Source organism: Lynx canadensis, chromosome A1, assembly GCF_007474595.2.
Source record: "Lynx canadensis isolate LIC74 chromosome A1, mLynCan4.pri.v2, whole genome shotgun sequence".
NCBI classification, from domain to species: Eukaryota; Metazoa; Chordata; class Mammalia; order Carnivora; family Felidae; genus Lynx; species Lynx canadensis.
Window position 1 is genome coordinate 140,360,879 of NC_044303.2, and position 23,434 is coordinate 140,384,312.

The following is a 23,434-nucleotide window of genomic DNA, read 5'->3' on the forward strand; positions in this document are numbered from 1 at the left end:
CTGGGCCGAAATCAAGAGTTGGTCATTTAACTGACTGAGTCACCCAGGTGTCCTCAGCTTTTTTTTTTTTTTTAATTAAGATTCTACATATAAGTGATATCATACAGTATTTGTATTTCTCTGTCTGATTTATTTCATTTAGCATAATGCCCTCAGGGTCTATCTATGTTGTTGCAAATCACAGGAGTTCTTCTTTTTTTAAAAATATTTTTAAATGTTTATTTATTTTTGAGTGCGAGAGTTGGTGAGGGGCAGAAAGAGAAGGAGACACTGAATCCAAAGTAGGCTCCAGGCTCTGAGCTGTTACCACAGAGCCCAATGCAGGGCTTGAACCCATGAATCATGAGATCATGACCTGAGTTGAAGTTGGACGCTTAACCGACTGAGACACCCAGGTGCCCCAAGTTCCTTTTTTATGGTTAAATGATATTCCATTGCATTCCGAGTGTGATATCACATTTTCTTTATCCATTCGTCTGTTGATGGAATGTAGGTTGTTTCTGTGTCTTGACCATTGTAAATAATCCTGCAGTGAACATGTGGGTGCAGATGCCTTCTCAAGATAGTAATTTTCATTTCCTTCAGATAAATACCCAGAAGTGAAATTGCTGGATCACAATTTTTACTCTTACAGTAATGGCACTGGGCAGTGCTTGGCTCTAGGAATCATGGAAGAGGGCACATCAAACTCTGCTAGTAGGAACTCAGACCACCTGTCAGCTGGTGTGAATTCTAAAATATTTAGTATTTCAGTCCCTGGTCAGGGAGGACTGGGACCTTTCTCAAATTTTTAGGGCCAGGAAGGGTGTTGCCAGGGTGTTCTGGTAAATGTTTAACAACCAGATCTCTGAACAAAGAAAAAGCCTGATTTATAGTGTTTGCCAATTTCTGTAGTGCAGATTCTCCCACTGTGGCCGATTTCAAGCTACTAGTGTTACTAAACTCAGAGCTGGGTAGAGATGTGCACTACCACAACATTATGTAGCATTTCCACCATAGAGGCACAGCAGATGTCATCTCAAGGGCATAGATAATAGGAAATTGTAGCAAAATTAGAAAGGTATGGAGGTATATTTATTACCTTTGCTTTTAGTATCAGAAATGAAGAGGTAAAGATCTTATTATTTGCAAATAATCTGATTAGGTAGAACATTTAAGAGGTTTTTCAGGGTCATTTTTCTTCACTTGAGGTGTTTTTCACTTGTCTCTTTTACTTTTAGCTGTTCCGGTTCAGAAGGCTTTTTATGCAATGTCTTAGTTTCAGATTTTGAGATTTGTTCAAGTGTTTGTTCTGATTTACTTTGTGACAGTGATGCCTGGCACATTTCTAAAGGCTAACACTCTGAGGGTGAAATGGTAGCTCATTTACCAAACAAGATGTTGTACTCAAATATCATTATAAGCATATTAAATGTCACTCCTTCCTATTGTTTTCCATAACCCCAAACTATGTTTCCCTGTTGATTTATTCTGCTATTCCAATTTTCTTACTAAAGTATCTTTAAAATATATCAAAGTTTCGATTTCTAATAAATGACAAATTTAAATTTGGGCATATTCAACTTTCTGCTCATTATATAAAGAAAGCAATTTATAATTAGTCCCAACCAATGTAACCTTGAATTTCCCCATTATTTTCTGTAAAATAATTTTAACATAATCATCTATACATTCTATTCACAGTTTCTTATTTAGTAAAAGATAAAAGAAATAATATAAGAAATATATTCTGTTTAATAATCTATGGTTATGATTTATCAGATAACAAGAGAAAATAAAAGGCAAAAGAGTCTTTTCTGGAAACACTGATCCTGATTTTCTCATCTACATTCTCTGCCTTATTTAGAAATGCTACAAAACTAAGTTGTTTTTTTATTTAATTGAAGTACAGTTGACACAATGTTTTATCAGTTTTAGGTGCACAACATAGTATTTTGACAACTCTATACGTTATGCTGTGCTCACCACAGATATAGCTACCATCTGTCACCATACAACTTTATTACAATACCATTGACTATATTCTCTATGCTGTACATTTTATCTCCATACAGTACTCATTCTATAACTGCAAGCTTGTATCTCCCACTCTCCTTTACCCATTTTGCTCAGTCCCTCACCCCCCTCCCCTTTGGCAACCATATTTGTTCTCTGTATTTATGGGTCTGTTTCTGTTTTGTTTTTAGTTAGTTAGTTAGTTTGTTTATTTATTTATTTATTTATTTATTTATTTATTTATTTATTTATAGTAATCTCTACACCCAACGTGCGGCTCGAACTCATAACCTCAAGATCTACAGTTGCATGCTCCTCCAACTGAGCCAGTCAGGCACCCCTGTTTCTGCTTTCAGTGTGTTTATTCATTTGTTTTGTTTCTTAGATTCTACATGTAAGTGCAATCACATAGTGTTGGTGCTTCTCTGTCTGATTTATTTCACTTAGTGTGTAATACCCTCTAGATCCAAAAACTAAGTGTTTTAACGACCTCCATCATTTTCCAAATCACTGCTTGTTCCGTGCCATTCACTTATGCATTTATTTATAATTGGTACCTCCTATGTAGCAGGCTCTAAGCTCTTTCAGTGAAAGCAGCTCAGCTGAAGGGCAGATAGTTGGAAGGCTTGATGATTATAATCCAGATCCTTAAAAACATGGAGATCACCAGCCACAGCAGATCTGTTAAATCAACTTCCCCTGTCTAGGAAAACCTGGGGCTCTGAAAAAAGGATCAGGACTAAGGACATCTGGGTGGATATTCCTGAGTTATTTGGCACTCTGATCTCCCCTGAAATCTCAGAGCTGCAGGGCAGCACATCTCCCTATTGGGAGTTGGTGCTTCCTCATGCAGGGGGACACTGTTGGAGTCCCCTCCAGTATGGCTGCAAGTGCTTCCCTCAAGATACCCACTTCCTCTGCTGGCTACCAGGCTGATAACTGGGTTAAATCCCAGCATGACCCAGCTGGGGACATGCTGGGTCTGTGACAGAGGAAAGAAGTAACACTGTGAAGGAGCAGAGTAGTTAGCATGTATCAGTAGGGCCCACGAAAGTCCCCCCTAGGAGTGATGAGGTTGGAGCCAATTCATAAGACACTTGAATATGAGACATTTTAGAGTCTGGATTTCCCACTTCTCCGTTTATGAGAGTAGTAAAACAAAAAACAAAAACAAAACGGGAGAGTAATATGAATAGATTTGTTCTCTGAAAGGAGTACTTTGGCTACTGGCTGTGTGGTGGGTTGGAGGGGGGCAGGACTGAAGGAAAGGAGTCCCTGTGTTAAACAATACTGGGACCAGCCCTAAAAAACTTAGCTGCTTGCTTCAAGAAATACTTATTCCCAGAAGAGTAGATAGTGAACTAACTAAAACAGTTTGCTTATCAAGACTCATTTGAAAACCTTCTCTTCACTGTCCCTACCAATCCAGAGCTATTATGTCATGAGCTGAGAGTTGATAAGGGAGTTGGAGGGGAGGATGCAGAATCCCCTGACTGGGTGATAGCAAAGTCAAAGGGAAGTCTGAGTGAGAGCCATGACACCATCCTTCTGTTCCAGAGGACCCACCCCCCATGCCTCCTTCCCACTATGACTCTATGGCCACATCTACTGCTGGCACTCTACTGAGAATTTCCTCTGGTTCCCTGGTATGAATTCCAAAGTACAGGCTTTGCTTGAGAGATTCAGAACACAATCGTGAGTTTTCCTTTTTTATTTACCCCACACAATTTTTTATTAAAACAATTAAACCTGAAAAGGTGCAACCAAGAAAGCAAGTAATTGTTTTCTTACAAGTTTTAATTTAAAAACATGCCAAATACATTTGTGTGTGTGGCGCCTTAATCCTTCTCATTTCTTTGATAATTTTATACTTGGACCACTTTCATAATTTGTAAAAAAATTCAGCCTGAATTCTATCATTGGGTCAAAAATCAGAGGATTTGTGTATTTTCAGTACCTGGTGGTAACATTTTCTCTCTGCCAGATGAAATATGTTCTACTTGCTGAGGCTGAAAGAATGGACTACTTTTCAGTCTCTGGCAAGTAAATTAGAAAGGTCCATGAAATTCCCACTACACCCTTAATCTGATTTTCTCTGCATTATTTCTCTCAATTAAGAAAAGAGAAAGAAAGAAAAAACAGCTTGTGAAGATCTCCATACTAAGAGTAGAAAAATTCTGTGATTAGTTTCCATAAGTAAAGAAGGTACTTTCCCCTATGTTCTTAGAGAAAATTGATGTGGCTTTCTCCCCATTCCATTAACACTTCCCTAAGCGCAGGCTGGAATGGAATCAAGGGATTCCTGGATAAGAAGCTAATGGAGCCCATACAAGAAGTTTGCCACTTCCCTAGATTTCCACTTAACTGAGTAAAAAATATTCAAAAAGAAATATTAGAAACTCATAGTGGAAAGTATGGAAGGGTGGCTGCAATTTACCAGACAGTTTGTCAGTGACTCTCAAGTGAAGGATAGACTAATTTGAATCAGGGCTCTCCACTTGCAGACTGGGAAGTCAAGGGGGGAGAGTTCTTGGTAGCTCTTCCTCCCAATCCCTCATTTAGGAGGGTTTGTGGTGTGATGGGCTGGCACAGGGCAGTGAGATAAGGGCATGTCCCTGAGTGTGGCATGTCACACTCAGTGGGGCCACGTCTGGTTTTGTTCCTGGCCTGTACTAAACACAGACATCTGTCCCAGACACAGAGCCTCATCTGGCTCCTCAAGAAGATGACCATGCCAAACAAAGAAATCGAGGCATCGTTGCAGCTAATTTCTGGCTGCCCAACAAACACAGTCTTCCTGCCGTGACCACCTCTGGCCTTAGTGACCCAGGCTGTTCAGTGTTTATGCTCTGAATGGAAAATTACATTTAATCCAAAACTCTCACTTCACTTTTTATCTGGATCTGAAAGATTTGGATAGACATCCAAATAATCTTTGACAAAATCCATCTCAATTCCCAGAGTTGTACAAGAACAGATGCCACATTAAGGATAAGCAAACAGGCAAAATCCATTAGTTGTTTGAAAAGATATTGCTGTTTAAAAAGAGGAGGCTGTGCTAAAGAACCAGAGCTGATGTCTTCGTATGAACTGTAGTTACTGTTCAAAATAGAGGGGATGCTTTCAAGTTTTTAATCTGTGATTTTTTCATGGTAGAGTGGAACTTGTCAAGTCTATAGAAATAAGCAAGATTGGGGTGGGGGATGCCTGGCTGTCTCACTAGGTGGAGCATGTGATTCTTGATCTCTGGATGGTAAGTTTGAGCCTCACATTGGGTGTAGAGATTACTGAAAATAAATAAATACACAAATAAGCTGTAAAAAAAGAAATAAGCAAGGAGGTCATGAAGAACAATGGGAGTTCAGAAAAGAGAGTATAGAAGAAAAACCTAAATGAAGATCAGATTTGCTGTTGCAGAACATTCAGTCTATGAAGTAAATGATAACTCCTGGAATTCATCCAAATTTCAGAGGCAAGGAATAAGGAAATGAAAAAAAATGTGAAAAAAATTTTAAAAGATAAGTAATGAAAGACTGAATTAAGGAGATCTAATATACCTATGATAGAAATTCTAGAGAAAGAGAACAGAGTGGATGTAGAAAAAGAAGTAATCAGGAAATAAAGAGGTTAGGAAATTTTCTGGAGTTGAACAAATCAAATACTAAGTGTCTTCAGATTAAAAGGGGTCAATAAATTCTGGTAAAATTAAACAAGATAAACACCTAGACATATGCTGGAAAGTATTTTGACTTTCAAGGATATTTAAAAAATCTATACATATTCAGGCATTAAAAAAAGCTTATAGAGAAAATGTACTAAATTACTGGCTATTTAGAAAGAAAAATGATTGCATTAGATTCCTACTTCATAACTTACCGTAAAAGATTATAAAGATATAAATGAGTATGTAATACAGCCCTAAGTAAAGCCTTTTAAAGCCAAAGTCAGAAACCAGAGGAGAGCATTGATAGATTTAGTTACCTAAGAATTAAAAATATCTGTATATCATAATTATTACATACAAAATATGAAAAGCAAATTAAAACAAAATATTCATAGGCTGTGTAACAAAAGTTTTAAAACTGGGCTAGAGAAGGTGCCAATAATAAATATTTGTTGAACACATGATCAGTAAGTGAAAACTGAAAGCATCCTTCTGAAACATTAAGACACCAAAGCCCTGGAGATGCAGACAAAGGACATGAATGGGGAATTCACAAAAGGAATACAAATGGGCAACATACATATAAAGAATCCAGTCTCATTAGAATAAAATCAGTCTAATCAAGATGTCACCGTTTTTAACTAATTAAGATGGCAAATATTAGAAATAATCCTAATACTTTAATCCCGCAGATCCACATATTCTCATACCCCAGATGACAGCGTAAATGGCATGCTCTTTCAGGATATCAATTTGCAAATATGGAAAGATGTAGAAAAATTTGCAGGATTTCCATAATCTTTCCTCCTTTCCATAATCTGGAAGTAGGCAATAAAAGTCTCAAAGTACTCCTGTTTCTATCCTTGGAAACAGCCATTTCACTTGTGGAATTTTATCCTAAAGAAAACAATTAGAAGACTGCAAAATGAAACAAAGTTAGTCTCAAATGCACCATTACAAACTGTTTTTGAAGAATAGTTAAGAAAAGTGAGGAAACACAGTCTAGAGTTGAGTAGGAAGGCAAATTAAAATGCTATTATAGCTGATAATATAGCAATATCTAACTTTTGTGGAGATGATCATACTTAGCATTATACATCAAAGATGTCCTTGTGCTTTAGTGGGTGTAAGTTCTAATCTTGTGTCTATTTTGCAGATGAGGAAGCTGCAGCCTGGAGATATGAGGTTTAGAGGTCTGTCTCTATTTGAGAATCCATGTAACAACTCTGTTATAAACTGCCTTTAATTTTTTTAATACACCTGTAAGATACAGAAAAAGACAGGTAAAACATTCTTTAAAATGTTACTAATGGAATAAGTGATATTTTTTTGTTTCCTTTGTATACTTTTCTATTTCTTTCAATATGTATTGATATTATTATCAGAAGGAAAATTGCAGCAGTTTTAAAGCCCCCATATTGACTGAGCTCAGGTTCTTAACCACTTTCTCTCCTTCCCCAGCACCCACTCTTTACCCGATTTCTCACATTTACTTTATTTACATGTTCTTCATTGAGAATTCATGTTCATCATGGTACTCTCGACCTGATATAAGATATCAGATCATGAAGGAGCTATTGCACATAAATATAAACTCTACCCTGGCCATACACATACCATAGGGGCTAAATGAGTGGAACCAGAGTCCTGGGTTCTCCTCTTGAACTTGGCATTTATTCCCCTTGGTAAATCAATTATTCAAGTATTATTCAACAATCAATTATAAATTAATCATTTTCTCAGTAAAGTGAGGAGAAAAATACTAGCTTTTTCCTAGTTTGCAATGAAGATTAAATGAGTTAATATATATAAAGCATGGTGACTGGCCCATTGTAAGTACTATATTAGTATACTTATTAAATCTAAGTAAGTAATATATTTTAGAAAGACTTTCAAGAAACTGAATTCTTTTAGGTATATTGCTGGTTTACTCTGTTAACTGGGAAATAGCATTTACTGGGACAGACCATTGTCTGAACATTTTACTCAATGGCATTTCCACAATGGTATCATTTCCCAGTCAGCCTGATAAGTGAAGAATATGCAAGAAATTGGAAATTTGGATTAGTAAAGAAGTTAATAAAGACTGGGGCTCAACAAAAGTGAATTTGGGTCCTATTAAACGCTAGAAAGATAAACCCCAGTCCTGAGGGGGCAGTTCTTGGGGGAGGGCAAACTGAAAAATAGCACCGTGAATTAATCATGCTCCCCAGGTGTGAGAAACACCTTTGAGAAACACCAAAGGGGACCGTGTGAATAGACTATTTGATTGGCTTGGCGGCAGCACTAATAAATGCTTGACTTTTGCTGGTATGGTAATTTAGGAATGATAAGTGGAACCTGCCAACAATGCCATTTTACTTGATTGCACCCTAATTGCGTTTATGTCATTGATATCAAACTGTGCATAATTAGAGACTATTTTAACTCTAATAAGAAAGAATACACTTTGTTTTTACATATCCAGATCATATCCTATGGAAGCAACATCCTTATGTCATAGAATAATGGCTTCTTCTGCCTATTACAAGGAGACCTGCTTTTTCTGACTATTGAGGTATTGTTCATAGACAAGGTTGATGGCTTGGTTATTTTTATTTCACAATGTAAACCTGGGTTGAATGTGCCTGTTGACCATGTTACACACTTACTTAAATGATGAACTTAGAACATATTGTATAGAACTCAGCAACATATTTCATTCTAGTGTGCAGACAGCATTGGATCTTCACAGCCCAATGGGTATTAGTAATAAGGAAAACCTTTGTGACACCTAAGATGTTAAATAATACTTGAAATTGAAGGCAACAAAAGCAAGTTAACAGTAACCAAAGGCCCCCTTGAGTATCTATCATGCATTTGTGGCTCAACATGGGATAATTTCGCATAACTGGCTTCCCTGAGAGCTGTGACACATACAAAAAATTTAGTGCTTATTGATCCGAAGTGTAGCTTTGTGTGGCAAAACAAATTCTAGATATTATCAAGTAAATCGTACCTTTCCCTCCTGTCTCAGCCTCAGCACCCTTTACATTTTAAGTCAGATAATTCTTTGTTCTGCATGGGGGCTGTCTTGTGCCTTGCAATTTGTGTAGCAGCATCCTGGCCCCTACCCACTAGATGCCAGGAGCCCCTGCCACCCCAAGTTATAACCACCAAAAATATCTTCAGACATTGCTGAAACTCCTGAGGGGCAAAATTGCCCCCACTTGGAAGCAACTGTTCTAAGATGATAATAGACAATCACACATGCAGTGCTTGAATGCCCACCACAGCATCCCCACCGATGTTTGTCTAGACCATGCTTGAAATCATCCAGGGAACTCAATAGGTCCTGGCAGAGCCCCTTGTTCTTTCTTCCTGTGAGCTGAAATCTCTCTCATTATATCCTCACCTGCCATGCCAGATCCTCTGGTCATTCCATACAAAAGCCATTTACGTGTTTAAAGACAACTTTGGTCGTCTTAAAGATTCTGTTCTGCTCTAAGACCCCGTAATGATTCTTCGGAATCCTCCAAACTCTTTTTCACATAGGTGATGGCTACATGGTATAATTTCCAGTGTCCTGAGCACTATACTGTCCTCAAAATGCTTCCCACACCTGCTTCTCAGATGCTTGGGTTCTACAACTTGATGTAAAATCCATTGATGAAAGTCAAACAGGAAATAAAGTTGCAATCTTCCCGGGAAAGTTAACCTACTCAGCCTTATTAGTCATTTATACCTGTTTGTTTAGAAGACAGGAAAATCAGCTACAACAATCACATGACATGCATACACACAGCATGAGATGAAATTATTGTTGATATTGGAATTTATTGGATTTTTTATGCTGCTTTATTTGCCTGGCCTCTTAGCCTGGAAGACTCTTACATCGTTTAGATGATGGATGCCCTCAGCCCCTATACGCACCACCACGATCACAACCATCTTCATGACTTTGTAGACTGCCTTCCCAGGACTCTCTGGGATTAGTTTTGAGCCATCCTAGCTCCAAATCCTGCCCCTGCAAATCCTGAATTATTTTATCGTTTGTATAAATTTAATTAAACTTTATTGGGAGATATAACAAAGTTAAGGAAAAGTATATAGGCCATACATGTACTTATTGATGATTTTTACAAAGTGAAAAACATCTATTAAGAACAGAACATTATAGGAGCGCCTGGGTGGCTCGGTCGGTTGAGCGTCCGACTTTGGCTCAGGTAATGATCTCATGGTCCGTGAGTTCGAGCCCCACGTCAGGCTCTGTGCTGACAGCTCAGAGCCTGGAGCCTGCTTCAGATTGTGTGTGTCTCCCTCTCTCTCTGACCCTCCCCCGTTCACACTCTGTCTCTCTCTGTCTCAAAAATAAATAAACATAAAAAAAAAGAACAGAACATTATAGTACCTGGAAATCTCCCTCATGCCTTCTTTTGCTCTCCTAGGGTAACCACTATTGTAACTTCTAACCGCATAGATTAATTGTGTCTGTTTTTGAACTTTATATGAATGGAGTCATACAGTATGTGCTTTGTTCTGGCTGACTTCTTTCACACAACAATTTGCTTATGAGATTCTTCTGTGTGTGTGTTAAATGTGTTCATTCTTGTTACTGTGTGGTATTCTCTTGCATAAGTAGACCACAGTGTATTCTTTATTCATTCTGCTGTTGATGGACATCTGAGTTGTTTTCAGCTTGTGTCTACTTTACACATCCTTGTGCACGTCTTCTAATGAACACATGCATGCGGTTTTGTTGAGTATATACCTAGGAAATGAACTGCTGCACCATAGAGTATGCCGATGTTCAGCTCCAGGAGATGCTGCCATATGGTTTTCCTAGATGTTGATCCCAATTTATTCTCCCACCAGCAGTACGTGTCAGTTTTTGTAAATGTAGCCATACTTGTGGATATGTGGTATAGTATCTCACTGTGGTGTTAAGTTGCATTTCCTTTATGACTGATGATGGTGCATAATTTACCGTTTGTTTGTTGTTTACTTGGAAATCCTCTTGTAATGTGGCTGTTCACTTTTTGTGTCCATTTTTAATTGGATTATCTGTCTCCTAATTGATTTGTAGGATTTTTTAAAATATATTTTATTTTATTTTAATTTTTTAATATGAAATTTATTATCAAATTGGTTTCCATACAACATTCAATGCTCATCCCAACAGGTGCCCTCCTCAATGCCCATCACTCACCCTCCCCTCCCTCCCATCCCCCATCAACCCTCAGTTTATTCTCAGTGTTTAAGACTCTCTTATGGTTTGGCTCTCTCCCTCTCTCTTTTTTTTTTTTTCCTTCCCCTCCCCCATGGTCTCCTGTTAAGTTTCTCAGGATCCACATATGAGTGAAAACATATGGTATCTGTCTTTCTCTGTGTGACTTATTTCACTTACCATAACACTCTCCAGTTCCATCCACGTTGCTATGAAAGGCCATATTTCATTCTTTCTCATTGCCACGTAGTATTCCATCGTGTGTATAAACCACAATTTCTTTATACATTCGTCAGTTGATGGACATTTAGGCTCTTTCCATAATTTGGCTATTGTTGAGAGTGCTGCTATAAACATTGGGGTACAAGTGCCCCTATGCATCAGTACTCCTGTATCCCTTGGGTAAATTCCTAGCAGTGCTATTGCTGGGTCATAGGGTAGGTCTATTTTTAGTTTTTTGAGGAACCTCCACACTGTTTTCCAGAGCGGCTGCCCCAGTTTGCATTCCCACCAACAGTGCAAGAGGGTTCCCATTTCTCCACATCCTCTCCAGCATCTATAGTCTCCTGATTTGTTCATTTTGGCCACTCTGACTGGCGTGAGGTGATATCTGAGTGTGGTTTTGATTTGTATTTCCCTGATGAGGAGCGAGGTTGAGCGTCTTTTCATGGGCCTGTTGGCCATCGGGATGTCTTCTTTAGAGAAGTGTCTATTCATGTTTTCTGCCCATTTCTTCACCGGGTTATTTGTTTTTCGGGTGTGGAGTTTGGTGAGCTCTTTATAGATTTTGGATACTAGCCCTTTGTCCGATATGTCATTTGCAAATATCTTTTCCCATTCCTTTGGTTGCCTTTTAGTTTTGTTGGTTGTTTCCTTTGCAGTGCAGAAGCTTTTTATCTTCATGAGGTCCCAATAGTTCATTTTTGCTTTTAATTCCCTTGCCTTTGGGGATGTGTCGAGTAAGATTGCTACGGCTGAGGTCAGAGAGGTCTTTTCCTGCTTTCTCCTCTAGGGTTTTGATGGTTTCCTGTCTCACATTCAGGTCCTTTATCCATTTTGAGTTTATTTTTGTGAATGGTGTGAGAAAGTGGTCTAGTTTCAATCTTCTGCATGGTGCTGTCCAGTTCTCCCAGCACCATTTGTTAAAGAGACTGTCTTTTTTCCCTTGGATGTTCTTTCCTGCTTTGTCAAAGATGAGTTGGCCATACGTTTGTGGGTCTAGTTCTGGGGTGTCTATTCTATTCCATTGGTCTATGTGTCTGTTTTTGTGCCAATACCATGTTGTCTTGATGATGACAGCTTTGTAGTAGAGGCTAAAGTCTGGGATTGTGATGCCTCCTGCTTTGGTCGTCTTCTTCAAAATTCCTTTGGCTATTCGGGGCCTTTTGTGGTTCCATATGAATTTTAGGATTGCTTGTTCTAGCTTCGAGAAGAATGCTGGTGCAATTTTGATTAGGATTGCATTGAATGTGTAGATAGCTTTGGGTAGTATTGACATTTTGACAATATTTATTCTTCTAATTCATGAGCATGGAATGTTTTTTCCATTTCTTTATATCTTCTTCAATTTCATTCATAAGCTTTCTATAGTTTTCAGCATACAGATCTTGTACATCTTTGGTTAGATTTACCCCTAGGTATTTTATGCTTCTTGGTGCAATTGTGAATGGGATCAGTTTCTTTATTTGTCTTTCTGTTGCCTCATTATTAGTGTATAAGAATGCAACTGATTTCTGTACATTGATTTTGTATCCTGCAACTTTGCTGAATTCATGTATCAGTTCTAGCAGACTTTTGGTGGAGTCTATCGGATTTTCCATGTATCATATCATGTCATCTGCAAAAAGGGAAAGCTTGACTTCATCTTTGCCAATTTTGATGCCTTTGATTTCCTTTTATTGTCTGATTGCTGATGCTAGCACTTCCAACACTATGTTAAACAACAGCGATGAGAGTGTACATCCCTGTCGTGTTCCTGATCTCAGGGGGAAAGCTCTCAGTTTTTCCCCATTGAGGATGATATTAGCTGTGGTCTTTTCATAAATGGCTTTTATGATGTTTAAGTATGTTCCTTCTATCCCGACTTTCTCGAGGGTTTTTACTAAGAAAGGATGCTGAATTTTGTCAAATGCTTTTTCTGCATCGATTGACAGGATCATATGGTTCTTATCTTTTCTTTTATTAATGTGATGTATCACGTTGATTGATTTGTGAATATTAAACCAGCCCTGCATCCCAGGAATGAATCCCCTTGATCATGGTGAGTAATTCTTTTTATATGCTGTTGAATTCAATTTGCTAGTATCTTATTGAGAATTTTTGCATCCATATTCATCAGGGATATTGGCCTGTAGTTCTCTTTTTTTACTGGGTCTCTGTCTGGTTTAGGAATCAAAGCAATGCTGGCTTCATGGAATGAGTCTGGAAGTTTTCCTTCCCTTTCTATTTTTTGGAATAGCTTGAGAAGGATAGGTATCATCTCTACTTTAAATGTCTGGTAGAATTCCCCAGGGAAGCCATCTGGTCCTGGACTGTTATTTGTTGGGAGATTTTTGATGACTGATTCAATTTCTTCACTGGTTATGGGTCTGTTCAAACTTTCTATTTCCTCCTGATTGAGTTTTGGAAGCGTGTGGGTGTTTAGGAATTTGTCCATTTCTTCCAGGTTGTCCAGTTTGTTGGCATATAATTTTTCATAGTATTCCCTGATAATTGCTTGTATTTCTGAAGGATTGGTTGTAATAATTCCATTTTCATTCATGATTTTATCTATTTGGGTCATCTCCCTTTTCTTTTTGAGAAGCCTGGCTAGAGGTTTATCAATTTTGTTTATTTTTTCAAAAAACCAACTCTTGGTTTTGTTGATCTGCTCTACAGTTTTTTTAGATTCTATATTGTTTATTTCTGCTCTGATCTTTATTATTTCTCTTCTTCTGCTGGGTTTGGGGTGTCTTTGCTGCTCTGCTTCTATTTCCTTTAGGTGTGCTGTTAGATTTTGTATTTGGGCTTTTTCTTGTTTCTTGAGATAGGCCTGGATTGCCATGTATTTTCCTCTCAGGACTGCCTTCGCTGCATCCCAAAGCGTTTGGATTGTTGTATTTTCATCTTCATTTGTTTCCATATATTTGTTAATTTCTTCTCTAATTGCCTGGTTGACCCATTCATTCTTTAGGAGGGTGTTCTTTAACCTCCATGCTTTTGGAGGTTTTCCAGACTTTTTCCTGTGGTTGATTTCAAGCTTCATAGCATTGTGGTCTGAAAGTATGCATGGTATGATCTCAATTCTTTATACTTATGAAGGGCTCTTTTGTGACCCAGTATGTGATCTGTCTTGGAGAATGTTCCGTGTGCACTCGAGAAGAAAGTATATTCTGTTGCTTTGGGATGCAGAGTTCTAAATATATCTGTCATGCCCATCTGATCCAATGTCTCATTCAGGGCCCTTGTTTCTTTATTAATCCTGTGTCTAGATGATCTATCAATTGTTTTAAGTGGGGTATTAAAGTACCCTGCAATTACCACATTCTTGTCAATAAGGTTGCTTATGTTTGTGAGTAATTGTTTTATGTATTTGGGGGCGCCCGTATTCGGCGCATACACATTTATAACTGTTAGCTCTTCCTGATGGAAAGACCGTCTCATTATTATATAATGCCCTTCTTCATCTCCTGTTACAGCCTTTAATTTAAAGTCTTGTTTGTCTGATATAAGTATCACTACTCCAGCTTTCTTTTGACTTCCAGGAGCATGATAGATAGTTCTTCATCCCCTTACTTTCAATCTGAAGGTGTCCTCAGGTCTAAAATGAGTCTCTTATAGACAGCAAATAGATGGGTCTTGTGTTTTTATCCATTCTAATACCCTATGTCTTTTGGTTGGAGCATTTAGTCCATTTACATTCAGTGTTATTATTAAAAGATATGGGTTTAGAGTAATTGTGATGTCTGTAGGTTTCATGTGTGTAGTGATGTCTCTGGTACTTTGTGGTCCTTGCAACATTTCACCCACAGAATCCTCCTTAGGATCTCTTGTAGGGCTGGTTTAATGGTGATGAATTCCTTCAGTTTTTGTTTGTTTGGGAAAACCTTTATCTCTCATTCTATTCTGAATGACAGACTTGCTGGATAAAGGATTCTTAGCTGCATATTTTTTCTGCTCATCACATTGAAGATTTCCTGCCATTCCTTTCTGGCCTGCCAAGTTTCAGTAGATAGGTCCACCACTACTCTTATGGGTCTACCTTTGTAAGTTAGAGCCTACTTATCCCTAGCTGCTTTCAGAGTTTTCTCTTTATCCTTGTATTTTGCCAGTTTCACTATGGTATGTCATGCAGAAGATCCATTCAAGTTACATCTGAAGGGAGTTCTCTGTGCCTATGGATTTCAATGCCTGTTTCCTTCTCCAGATCAGGGAAATTCTCTGCTATGATTTGTTCAAGTACACCTTCAGCCCCTTTCTCTCTCTCTTCTTCTCCTGGAATTCCTATGATACGGATATTATTCTGTTTGATTGCATCACTTAGTTCTCTAATTCTCCCCTCCTACTCCTGGATTTTTTTCTCTCTCTTTTTCTCAGCTTCCTCTTTTTCCATAATTTTATCTTCTAATTCGCCTATTCTCTCCTCTGCCTGTTCAATCTGTGCTTTGGCCACCTCCATTTTATTTTGCACCTCATTTATAGCATTTTTTAGCTCCTCATGACTCTTCCTTAGTCCCTTGATCTCTGTAGCAATAGATTCTCTGCTGTCCTCTATACTTTTTTCAAGCCCAGCAATTAATTTTATGGCTGTTATTCTAAATTCTTATTTTGTTATATTGCTTAAGTCGGTTTTGATTAATTTATTATCTGTCGCTACTTCCTGGAAATTCTTTTGAGAAGAATTCTCCCGTTTTTTCATTGGATAGTCCCTGGAGTGGTGAGGAACTTTGGGGCATATCCCCTGTCCTGTCTGGAGTAACTTGCGTTGGTGGGCGGGGCAGCAGTCAGACCTGATATCTGCCCCCAGCCCACCACTGGGGCCACAGTCAGACTGGTGTGTACCTTATCTTCCCCTCTCCCAGGGGCAGGACTCACTATTAGCTGGGGTGGATCTGCAAGGTGCACAGGGGTGGGAGGGGCAGGCTTAGCTCGCTTTGCCATAGGTGGTCCCCTGCGGGAGGGGCCCTGCAGCACCAGGAGGGAGGCAGTCCTATTGGAGGGATGGATCCACAGAAGCACAGAGTTGGGCGTTTGCCCGGTGCAAGCAGGTTAGGTGACAGGAACTGGTTCCCTTTGGGATTTCGGCTGGGGGATGCGAGGGGGAGATGGCATTGCCAGTGCCTTTGTTCCCCGCCGATCTGAGCTCTGTCTTCTGGGGCTCAACACCTCTCCCTCCCGGTGTCCTCTTGCCCTCCTGCTCTCCGAGCAGAGCTGTTGAGTTTTAACATTCCAGATGTTAAGTCTCACTGGCTGTCAGAACTCACGCAGTCTGGCCCCTCTGCTTTTGCAAGTCAGACTCGGGGATTCTGCCTTGCTGGGAGGGCTGCCCCTCCACCGCCCTGGCTCCCTCCCGCCAGTCCGTATAGCATGCACCGCCTCTCCACCCTTCCTACCCTCTTCCGTGGGCCTCTTGTCTACACTTGGCTCCGGAGAGTCCGTTCTGCTAGGCTTCTGGCGGTTTTCTGGGTTATTTAGGCTGGTGTGGGTAGAATCTAAGTGATCAGCAGGACAAGGTGAGCCCAGCATCCTCCTATGCTGCCATCTTCTCCTATTCTTTTCACTTTTAAGTAGACAATCCACCTGGAACTGATTTTTGTCTATGGTGTGAGGTTATTATTATTATTATTATTATGTGAGAATATCCAAATGATCAAGAACCATTGCTGAAACAGGTTTTCCTCTCCCAGGTGCTCTACAATAGAATTTTTGTCATAATCAAGCAATTGTGAACATGTGAATGTGAATCCTGAATACTTAATTCTGCCCCCCGGATTTCAGCCTGTTTATGCCTCTCTGGATTTAGTTTCTGTAGTGCCTCCACAGTACTTGATTACTTAACTCTTAGCTTTCTCTAACAGAATCTGACCTATCTAGCTTTTTCACTGCCCAATATCCTTGCTTCAGAGTAGGTTTTTCATGCTGAATGCTATGCACACAGTAAGCAGGTCCTTAGTACGTTTGTTCCACAAATTGATGTTTTCCCCTCATTCTTACCCTCTTCTCCTTCCTCTCTTTTTTCCTGTTTTATCTTGATTATAGATTTGGAGAGACCAACTGAGGGAAGCACAGAAGCTAAACATTCTGGGTAGCAAATGAGTGCCTTCCTTACATAAGCAAGGAGGAAAAAGTTGGCTGCTTTTGTGCCCGTTGCTCTCTTTGAAGCTCTAGGTTTAAGGAAGTGGGTAGAGGAGGTGGGTTAATTTCAGACTGTTTCCAGCAGACTGTCACTCCCCCAACATGCCAGCTGCTCCCCAGAGTGAGCATGTGTTATTTCTGAACATCAGAGGGACTTAGTCACCAATTCTAAAGTCAAAATTCATCTAATATTTGAATGAATGCTAATACCTGTTAGCCATTTTAGCAACATAAACATGTGTACACACAGTCACATGCCCGCATGTGCGCACACAAAGCTGAATGTACCTTAAATGCTAGCGGCTATGACTTACGATACTCTATCACCTCACACGTAGTCACCATAGAAATTACAGGGACAAAGCAACATAACGATGGTAAGTGGTGTTGTCAAGAGAATCTTGCCTTTCTGCTAAACCATTTTAAATAAGCACATGCTATATGTCTCCTCACTACACAAATAAAACTTAACACTGTCCCTCCACCATTCCTTCCTTTCCAATTCAACTGTACCCTCTAAACCTTCTAATAATACAGAAATTCTAATATCTGATATAGATACTAGTGACATTGCTGCTGCTAATGGAATTTGATGTATTTTGGAGAAATTGCCAGGTATTCTAAGTTGTGTGTTTGTTTGTTTGTTTGTTTGTTTGCTTGTTTGTTTGTTTTTATATATACTAGGTCATTTTACCTTTATAATAGTCCTAGGAGGCAGTTACTATTATTTCCTACATTTTATCCTCTTTTCCTTCTTCCCACTTCCTCTGGAGTCACAAGGCTAGCAAGTCACGGAGTCAGGGCTAAAGCTAGGGCCTGCCACACTGCAGGAGGACTCACAGCCACAGTTTACCCTAGGGCCATAAGTCATGTCCATGGCATAGTGTCCTTTGGGCATCTGCACATAGTGAATGTCCTCTTCTCAGTGACCAAAGCATGGGTAAATGTGGCTGCGGGAGAGTTTGGTGGACAAACAGTGCTGTAACTCCCAATCTTGCTTCTGGTTGTAACTAGATAGCATGGCATAGGAATTCTGACTCCCTGCCTTAGGCTGCAGAATTTCTCTTTTTTATTGCCAGGCATTCTCAACAGAGGCTTTTAGACAAGCTGCATTGACAATAATCTTTGCTCAGTGGTAAGGAAAGCTGAATTTCCCATTTGGAGAGAACGGACAATCTGTGACAGTTAAGTTTTTCACTGTTGGACCAAGAAAAGTTAAAACTTACATATGACTTTCTTCATTTCTTCCTTTCATCCTCCCTCTCCCTCTCCCTTCCACTCTCTCTCTCTTTCTCTCGAAGGTTTGGCTGCCATATTATCTGGAGCAAAGCATCAGGTTAAATGACCTTGTAGAGTCCTTTCTGGCCTATGATTTTAGGAATTAGTGACAACTTTCTGGAGAATTTGCCAAATCAGCAAAGAAAGCAATACTCCTTTCTTGCTTTGTTTGCTACCATTCCCTGCCATGGCCTCTGTCACCACCTTTCCTGCTCTCCTACTCTTTTTAAAGCAACAAGTCATGCTTCATCACAGCAGCGATCTATTTTCATTTAAACGTCAGCATGTGCTGTGCCCTCCACCCACAAGATCTCAGCCTCCCTTAGGCTACGCTTCTGTGGACCCTCTCCCTGGCCCTCTGGAATGTGTCTCAAACTGGATATTGGGTCCTTGAGTTCTGTAAGATTCTTTAAACTTAGTATTTTTATTTCTTATGAAAATCTGAAACTTTTTTTTAGCCAGATAAAAGCCCCAAACTCTTTTTCACAAAGATAATTCATTATTAAGAGACATTTTCATCAGGTTCATAAATCAGTGTTCCTCAAATCTGAATCCTGGAATCCTTACAGTCCACAGACACAGATGACCCCTCCTGAGGTCTTCCTTTGTCCCCTGTTGCACCAGCTCCTTGCCCTGTTGTGTGGTCTGTCTGATAATACTGTCCCTTTCCTTGTATCCTCTTTTTTCCTGCAGCCCCAAACTTCTCCCCCTACATTAATCACTTTCTGAGTCCTTCTCTATTTCACGTATCCTTGTCATTTTCTGAGCCTCCCCTTCCTTCACCTTTCTCTATGACCTGATCTTTTCCCTCTACTCCTGGTAATTCCATTTCTGTGTATGGCTTTAAGGTTATTATTTGGCAAGGAATGGAAGAGCAGAGAAAGTCAGCCTGAGCTAACAAGCAGTCTGAGTAATGCAATAGTTAAAGAAATGTGATTTTCTTTTGGTGACACTGCACTGGAATTATATTGTAGGGAATTTAGTAAATCTTAAAGAAAAAGGAAATACGTAAAATGAGTAGTTCATTGTTTGAAGATGAAAATTGTTGCTAAAGACCTTCTTTAGAAGGGGGTCAGCATTTCTACAATCGTACTATTTATTTGCGTAGTGAATCCTTCAAAAAAAGTTTAATCGATGTGTCGATTATCTTATCATAAGCTTCATAAGGTCCATTCGTGTTGTTGTAAATGGCAAAATTTCATCCCTGTCTATGGCTGAGTAATATTACATATATCCATTATAAATGTGATATATATATCACATTATCTATATGTTATCACATCTTCTTTATCCGCTCATCTATGGATGAACACTTAGGTTGCTTCCATATTTTGGCTATTGTAAATAATGCTACAATAAACATAGGGGTGCAAATATCTTTTTGAATTGGTGCTTTTGTTTTCTTTGGGTAAATATCCAGTGGTGAAATTGCTGGATCATATGGTATTTATATTTTTAATTTTTTGAGGAACCTTTATACTGTTTTTCAGAATGGCTATACCAATTTACATTCCCATCAACAGTGCAGGAGGGTTCCCTTTCTCCACATCTTTGCCAATCCTGTTGTTTCTTGTGTTGTTGATTTTAGCCATTCTGACAGTTGTGAGGTGATACCTCACTGTGGTTTTGATGTGTATTACCCTGATGATCAGTGATATTGAGCATCTTTTCATATGTCTGTTGGGCATCTGGATGTCTGGAAAAATGTCTATTCATGTCCTCTTCCCATTTTTTAATGGGATTATTTGTTTTGGGGGGAGTTGAGTTGTAGGAGTTCTTTATATATTTTGGATATTAACCTCTTATCAGGTATATCATTTGCAAATATCTTCTTCCATTCAGTACGTTGCCTTTTTGTTTAATTGATGATTTCTTTTGCTGTACGAAAGGTTTATATTTTAGTAGAGTCCCAATAGTTTACTTTTGCTTTTGTTTTTCTTGCCTGAGGAGGTATATCTAGAAAAATGTTGCTAAGGCCAATGTCAAAGAAATTACTGCCCATATTCTCTTCTACGAACTTTATGGTTTCAGGTCTCACATTTAGGTCCTTTAATCCATTTGAGCCTATTTTTATGTATGGTACAAGAAAGCGGTATAGTTTCATTATTTTGCAAGTATCTGTCCAATTTTCCTGGCACCATTTGTTGAAGAGACTGACTTTTCCCCATTGTATGTTCTTGCCTCCTTTGTCGTAGATTAATTGACTGTAGATTAATTTCTTCACATCTTCTATCAGTTTTTGCTCTGAGCTATCTATTCAAGGATGTGTATGTGGCAAACAAGCTTACAAATATAGTATCTGCTTGTAGGACATAAGGTAGATTTGTTTCCTGATCAGTTTAATAAATATAGTATCTCCCCCTGAGGTAAAGGATAGGCAGGTTTGGTAGTTGTCCCATTTAAAAGATTGGGGTTTCATGGGGCATCTGGGTGGCTCAGTCAGTTGAGCGTCTGATTCTTGATTTCAGCTTGGGTCATGATCCCAGGGTCATGGGATTGAGCCTTGCGTTCGGCTCTGTGCTGACTGTGGAGCCTGCTGAGGATTCTCTCCTTCCCTCTCTTTCTGCTCCACTCCCCTATTTGCATGAGTGTGCTCTCTCTCTCTAAAATAAAAATAAAAAAAATAAGACAAAAGGTTAGGGTTTCCTGTGGGAGGTGATATAAGTGAAATAGGTGATGGGGATTAAAGAGCACACTTATCATGATGAGTACTGTGTAATGTATAGAATTGTTGAATCACTATATTGTACACTTGAAACTAAGTGTATGTTAACAATACTGGAATTAAAATAAAAAACTTAATAATAAAAAAAGAGAGATTTCCTGAGTTTAGAGTTCCTAATCTGTGGCATAAACCCACTGTGTTTTCTGCATCACCTGGTGGGATTTGTGGAGCAAGGAAAATCAATTTGAACACGAAGCTCATGCTAGCTACTGTACCATGAGTAATAACATTCCAGTCCTTGACCCAGGGGTCTTGTGTCTTCTGCCAGAATCTCTGAACCTGTGGCAAGTTAACTTGTTATCTTGCAAGTAGGATAAAAATCTCAGACCCTTCACACTGAGAAACAGACTCTGAGAAGGAGATTTGCATGCACAAAGCCCATGGGGAATGCCCTTGAGATCAGCACCACTGTGAGAAGGAGGGAAGGGTAGGCTGGGCTGAGGGAGAAGTTAAGCTTTTGAACTGTAGTACAGTTACAGCAGAAGCCCCAGTCAATTCTACAGGCAGTTCTAAAGCCAGGATAGACTTTCAGAGTTGTTCCCAATTGCAGCGAAGGGCTTTGAACTTTATGCTGTTTGCACAGACAAGTCTTTGGATTTGGGCTGCTCCCAGGAAGGAGGCTTGACCCGGGGTGAATCAGCCCACTTAGCTGGGGGCAAGTGCAGGAGATGGACTCTGCTGAGAGCTCTCAGCTGCCATGAGTCCTAGGAGCTAATGGAATGGGTGTAGGCAGGACAGCTTGGAGTTTCCTTTAATTCATCTCTTTCCTTTTTTTTTTAAAGTTTATTTATTTATTTTTGAGAGAGGGAGAGACAGCAAGCACTCAAGCAGGGGAGGGGCAGAGAGGGAGGGAGGGAGGGAGAGAGAGAGAGAGAGAGAGAGATGCAGAGCTTGATCCCACCAACCCCAAGATCATGACCTGAGCCAAAATCAAGAGCTGGACACTTAACCGACTGAGCCACCCAGGTGCTCCCATCTCTCTCCTTATAAAGAAAGTTTCCAGACATCAGATTCTGCCTCTGTTTCCTCAGGAGTGTCCTTTATGGGTATTCTTTCCACTCCTCTTCCCTATCTTTCCCTTGGCACAGACTCCTGAGTGAGTGACAGGTTGCCATTCAGTCTGAGCCACCAGAGGTGGCTAGAGACCTCTTCGGTTTTTTTCCCCCTGACCCGCCTGATACAGCTTCTTCCTTGCCCATTTGAACATAAAGATTCTTCCAGAACTTGAGTTTTACTGAGCTATTTTTTCTCATTTTCAGCCTTCCATCCAAGAACCCCGAAGTTTCTCTTTTGCTTGCTAAGATCATGTAGCTACTCTGGCTTTAAACAGGTATTTGCAAACACCATCTATGGCCTAGGGATTGTGCTAGACACTTTGGATATAACAGATGGAAATACCTTCTGGTTTGCTCAGGAACAGTCCATTGAACTCAGAGCTCAATTCAATCAGCAGACACTGGTAGAGTTCCTACTTTGTGCAGGGTCTCCCTGAGACTTTGGGACAGTGTAGTTAGAATGCTTATTTAGCTGCAAGAAACAGAGACCTGACTCAAAGTGACTTTAAAACTAAGATACCTATGAGGCCGACTGGGACTGCTGAGGTATAGCACTGGTTTCCTGAATGTAGAAAATCCCTCAGTCCTGGCCTGAGATGGGGCCTACCAGGCATGGTGCTTTTTTCTCAGTGGTGGGAGGTATAAGGTATTATGATTTGACCTCAATTTTAGGTGGGATGTCTTGGCATGTCCCAGAGCATGGGACACCTAAAATCTTCACAGCTGGAGCATGACCCTGTATCTTAGAGTTTTTCCTCCCATCCTCTGGAATTCAGTACTTTAAGAATGCCTCCAATATACTTGCTGCTTCTTGCCCATCCAGTCAAATTGACATGATATCATTAACATAGTAGACCAGCATGATATTCTGAACATTGTATGGTGGAACTCAGGACACTCTTAGAGCTCTCTTCAAAAATCCTTAAAAAAAAGAACCCTCTTCTTTAATTTCCAGATTCTGATCCTTTTATACACAAAACTTGAGTGAAGAGCTTATGTGTCATCCAAGTGGTTTTTAGACACCTACTTTGAAATATCAGTGTGGGCCTAACTTCAGAATATGGTGTCTACTGTCTTCATGCTGCAGCTAAAACTAGGCTAGCAAGAGCCTTATTTTCAATACATATAAATGCCAGTTCCCTCCTTAAAAGAGTTCAGTTTTTAAAAAAATATTTATT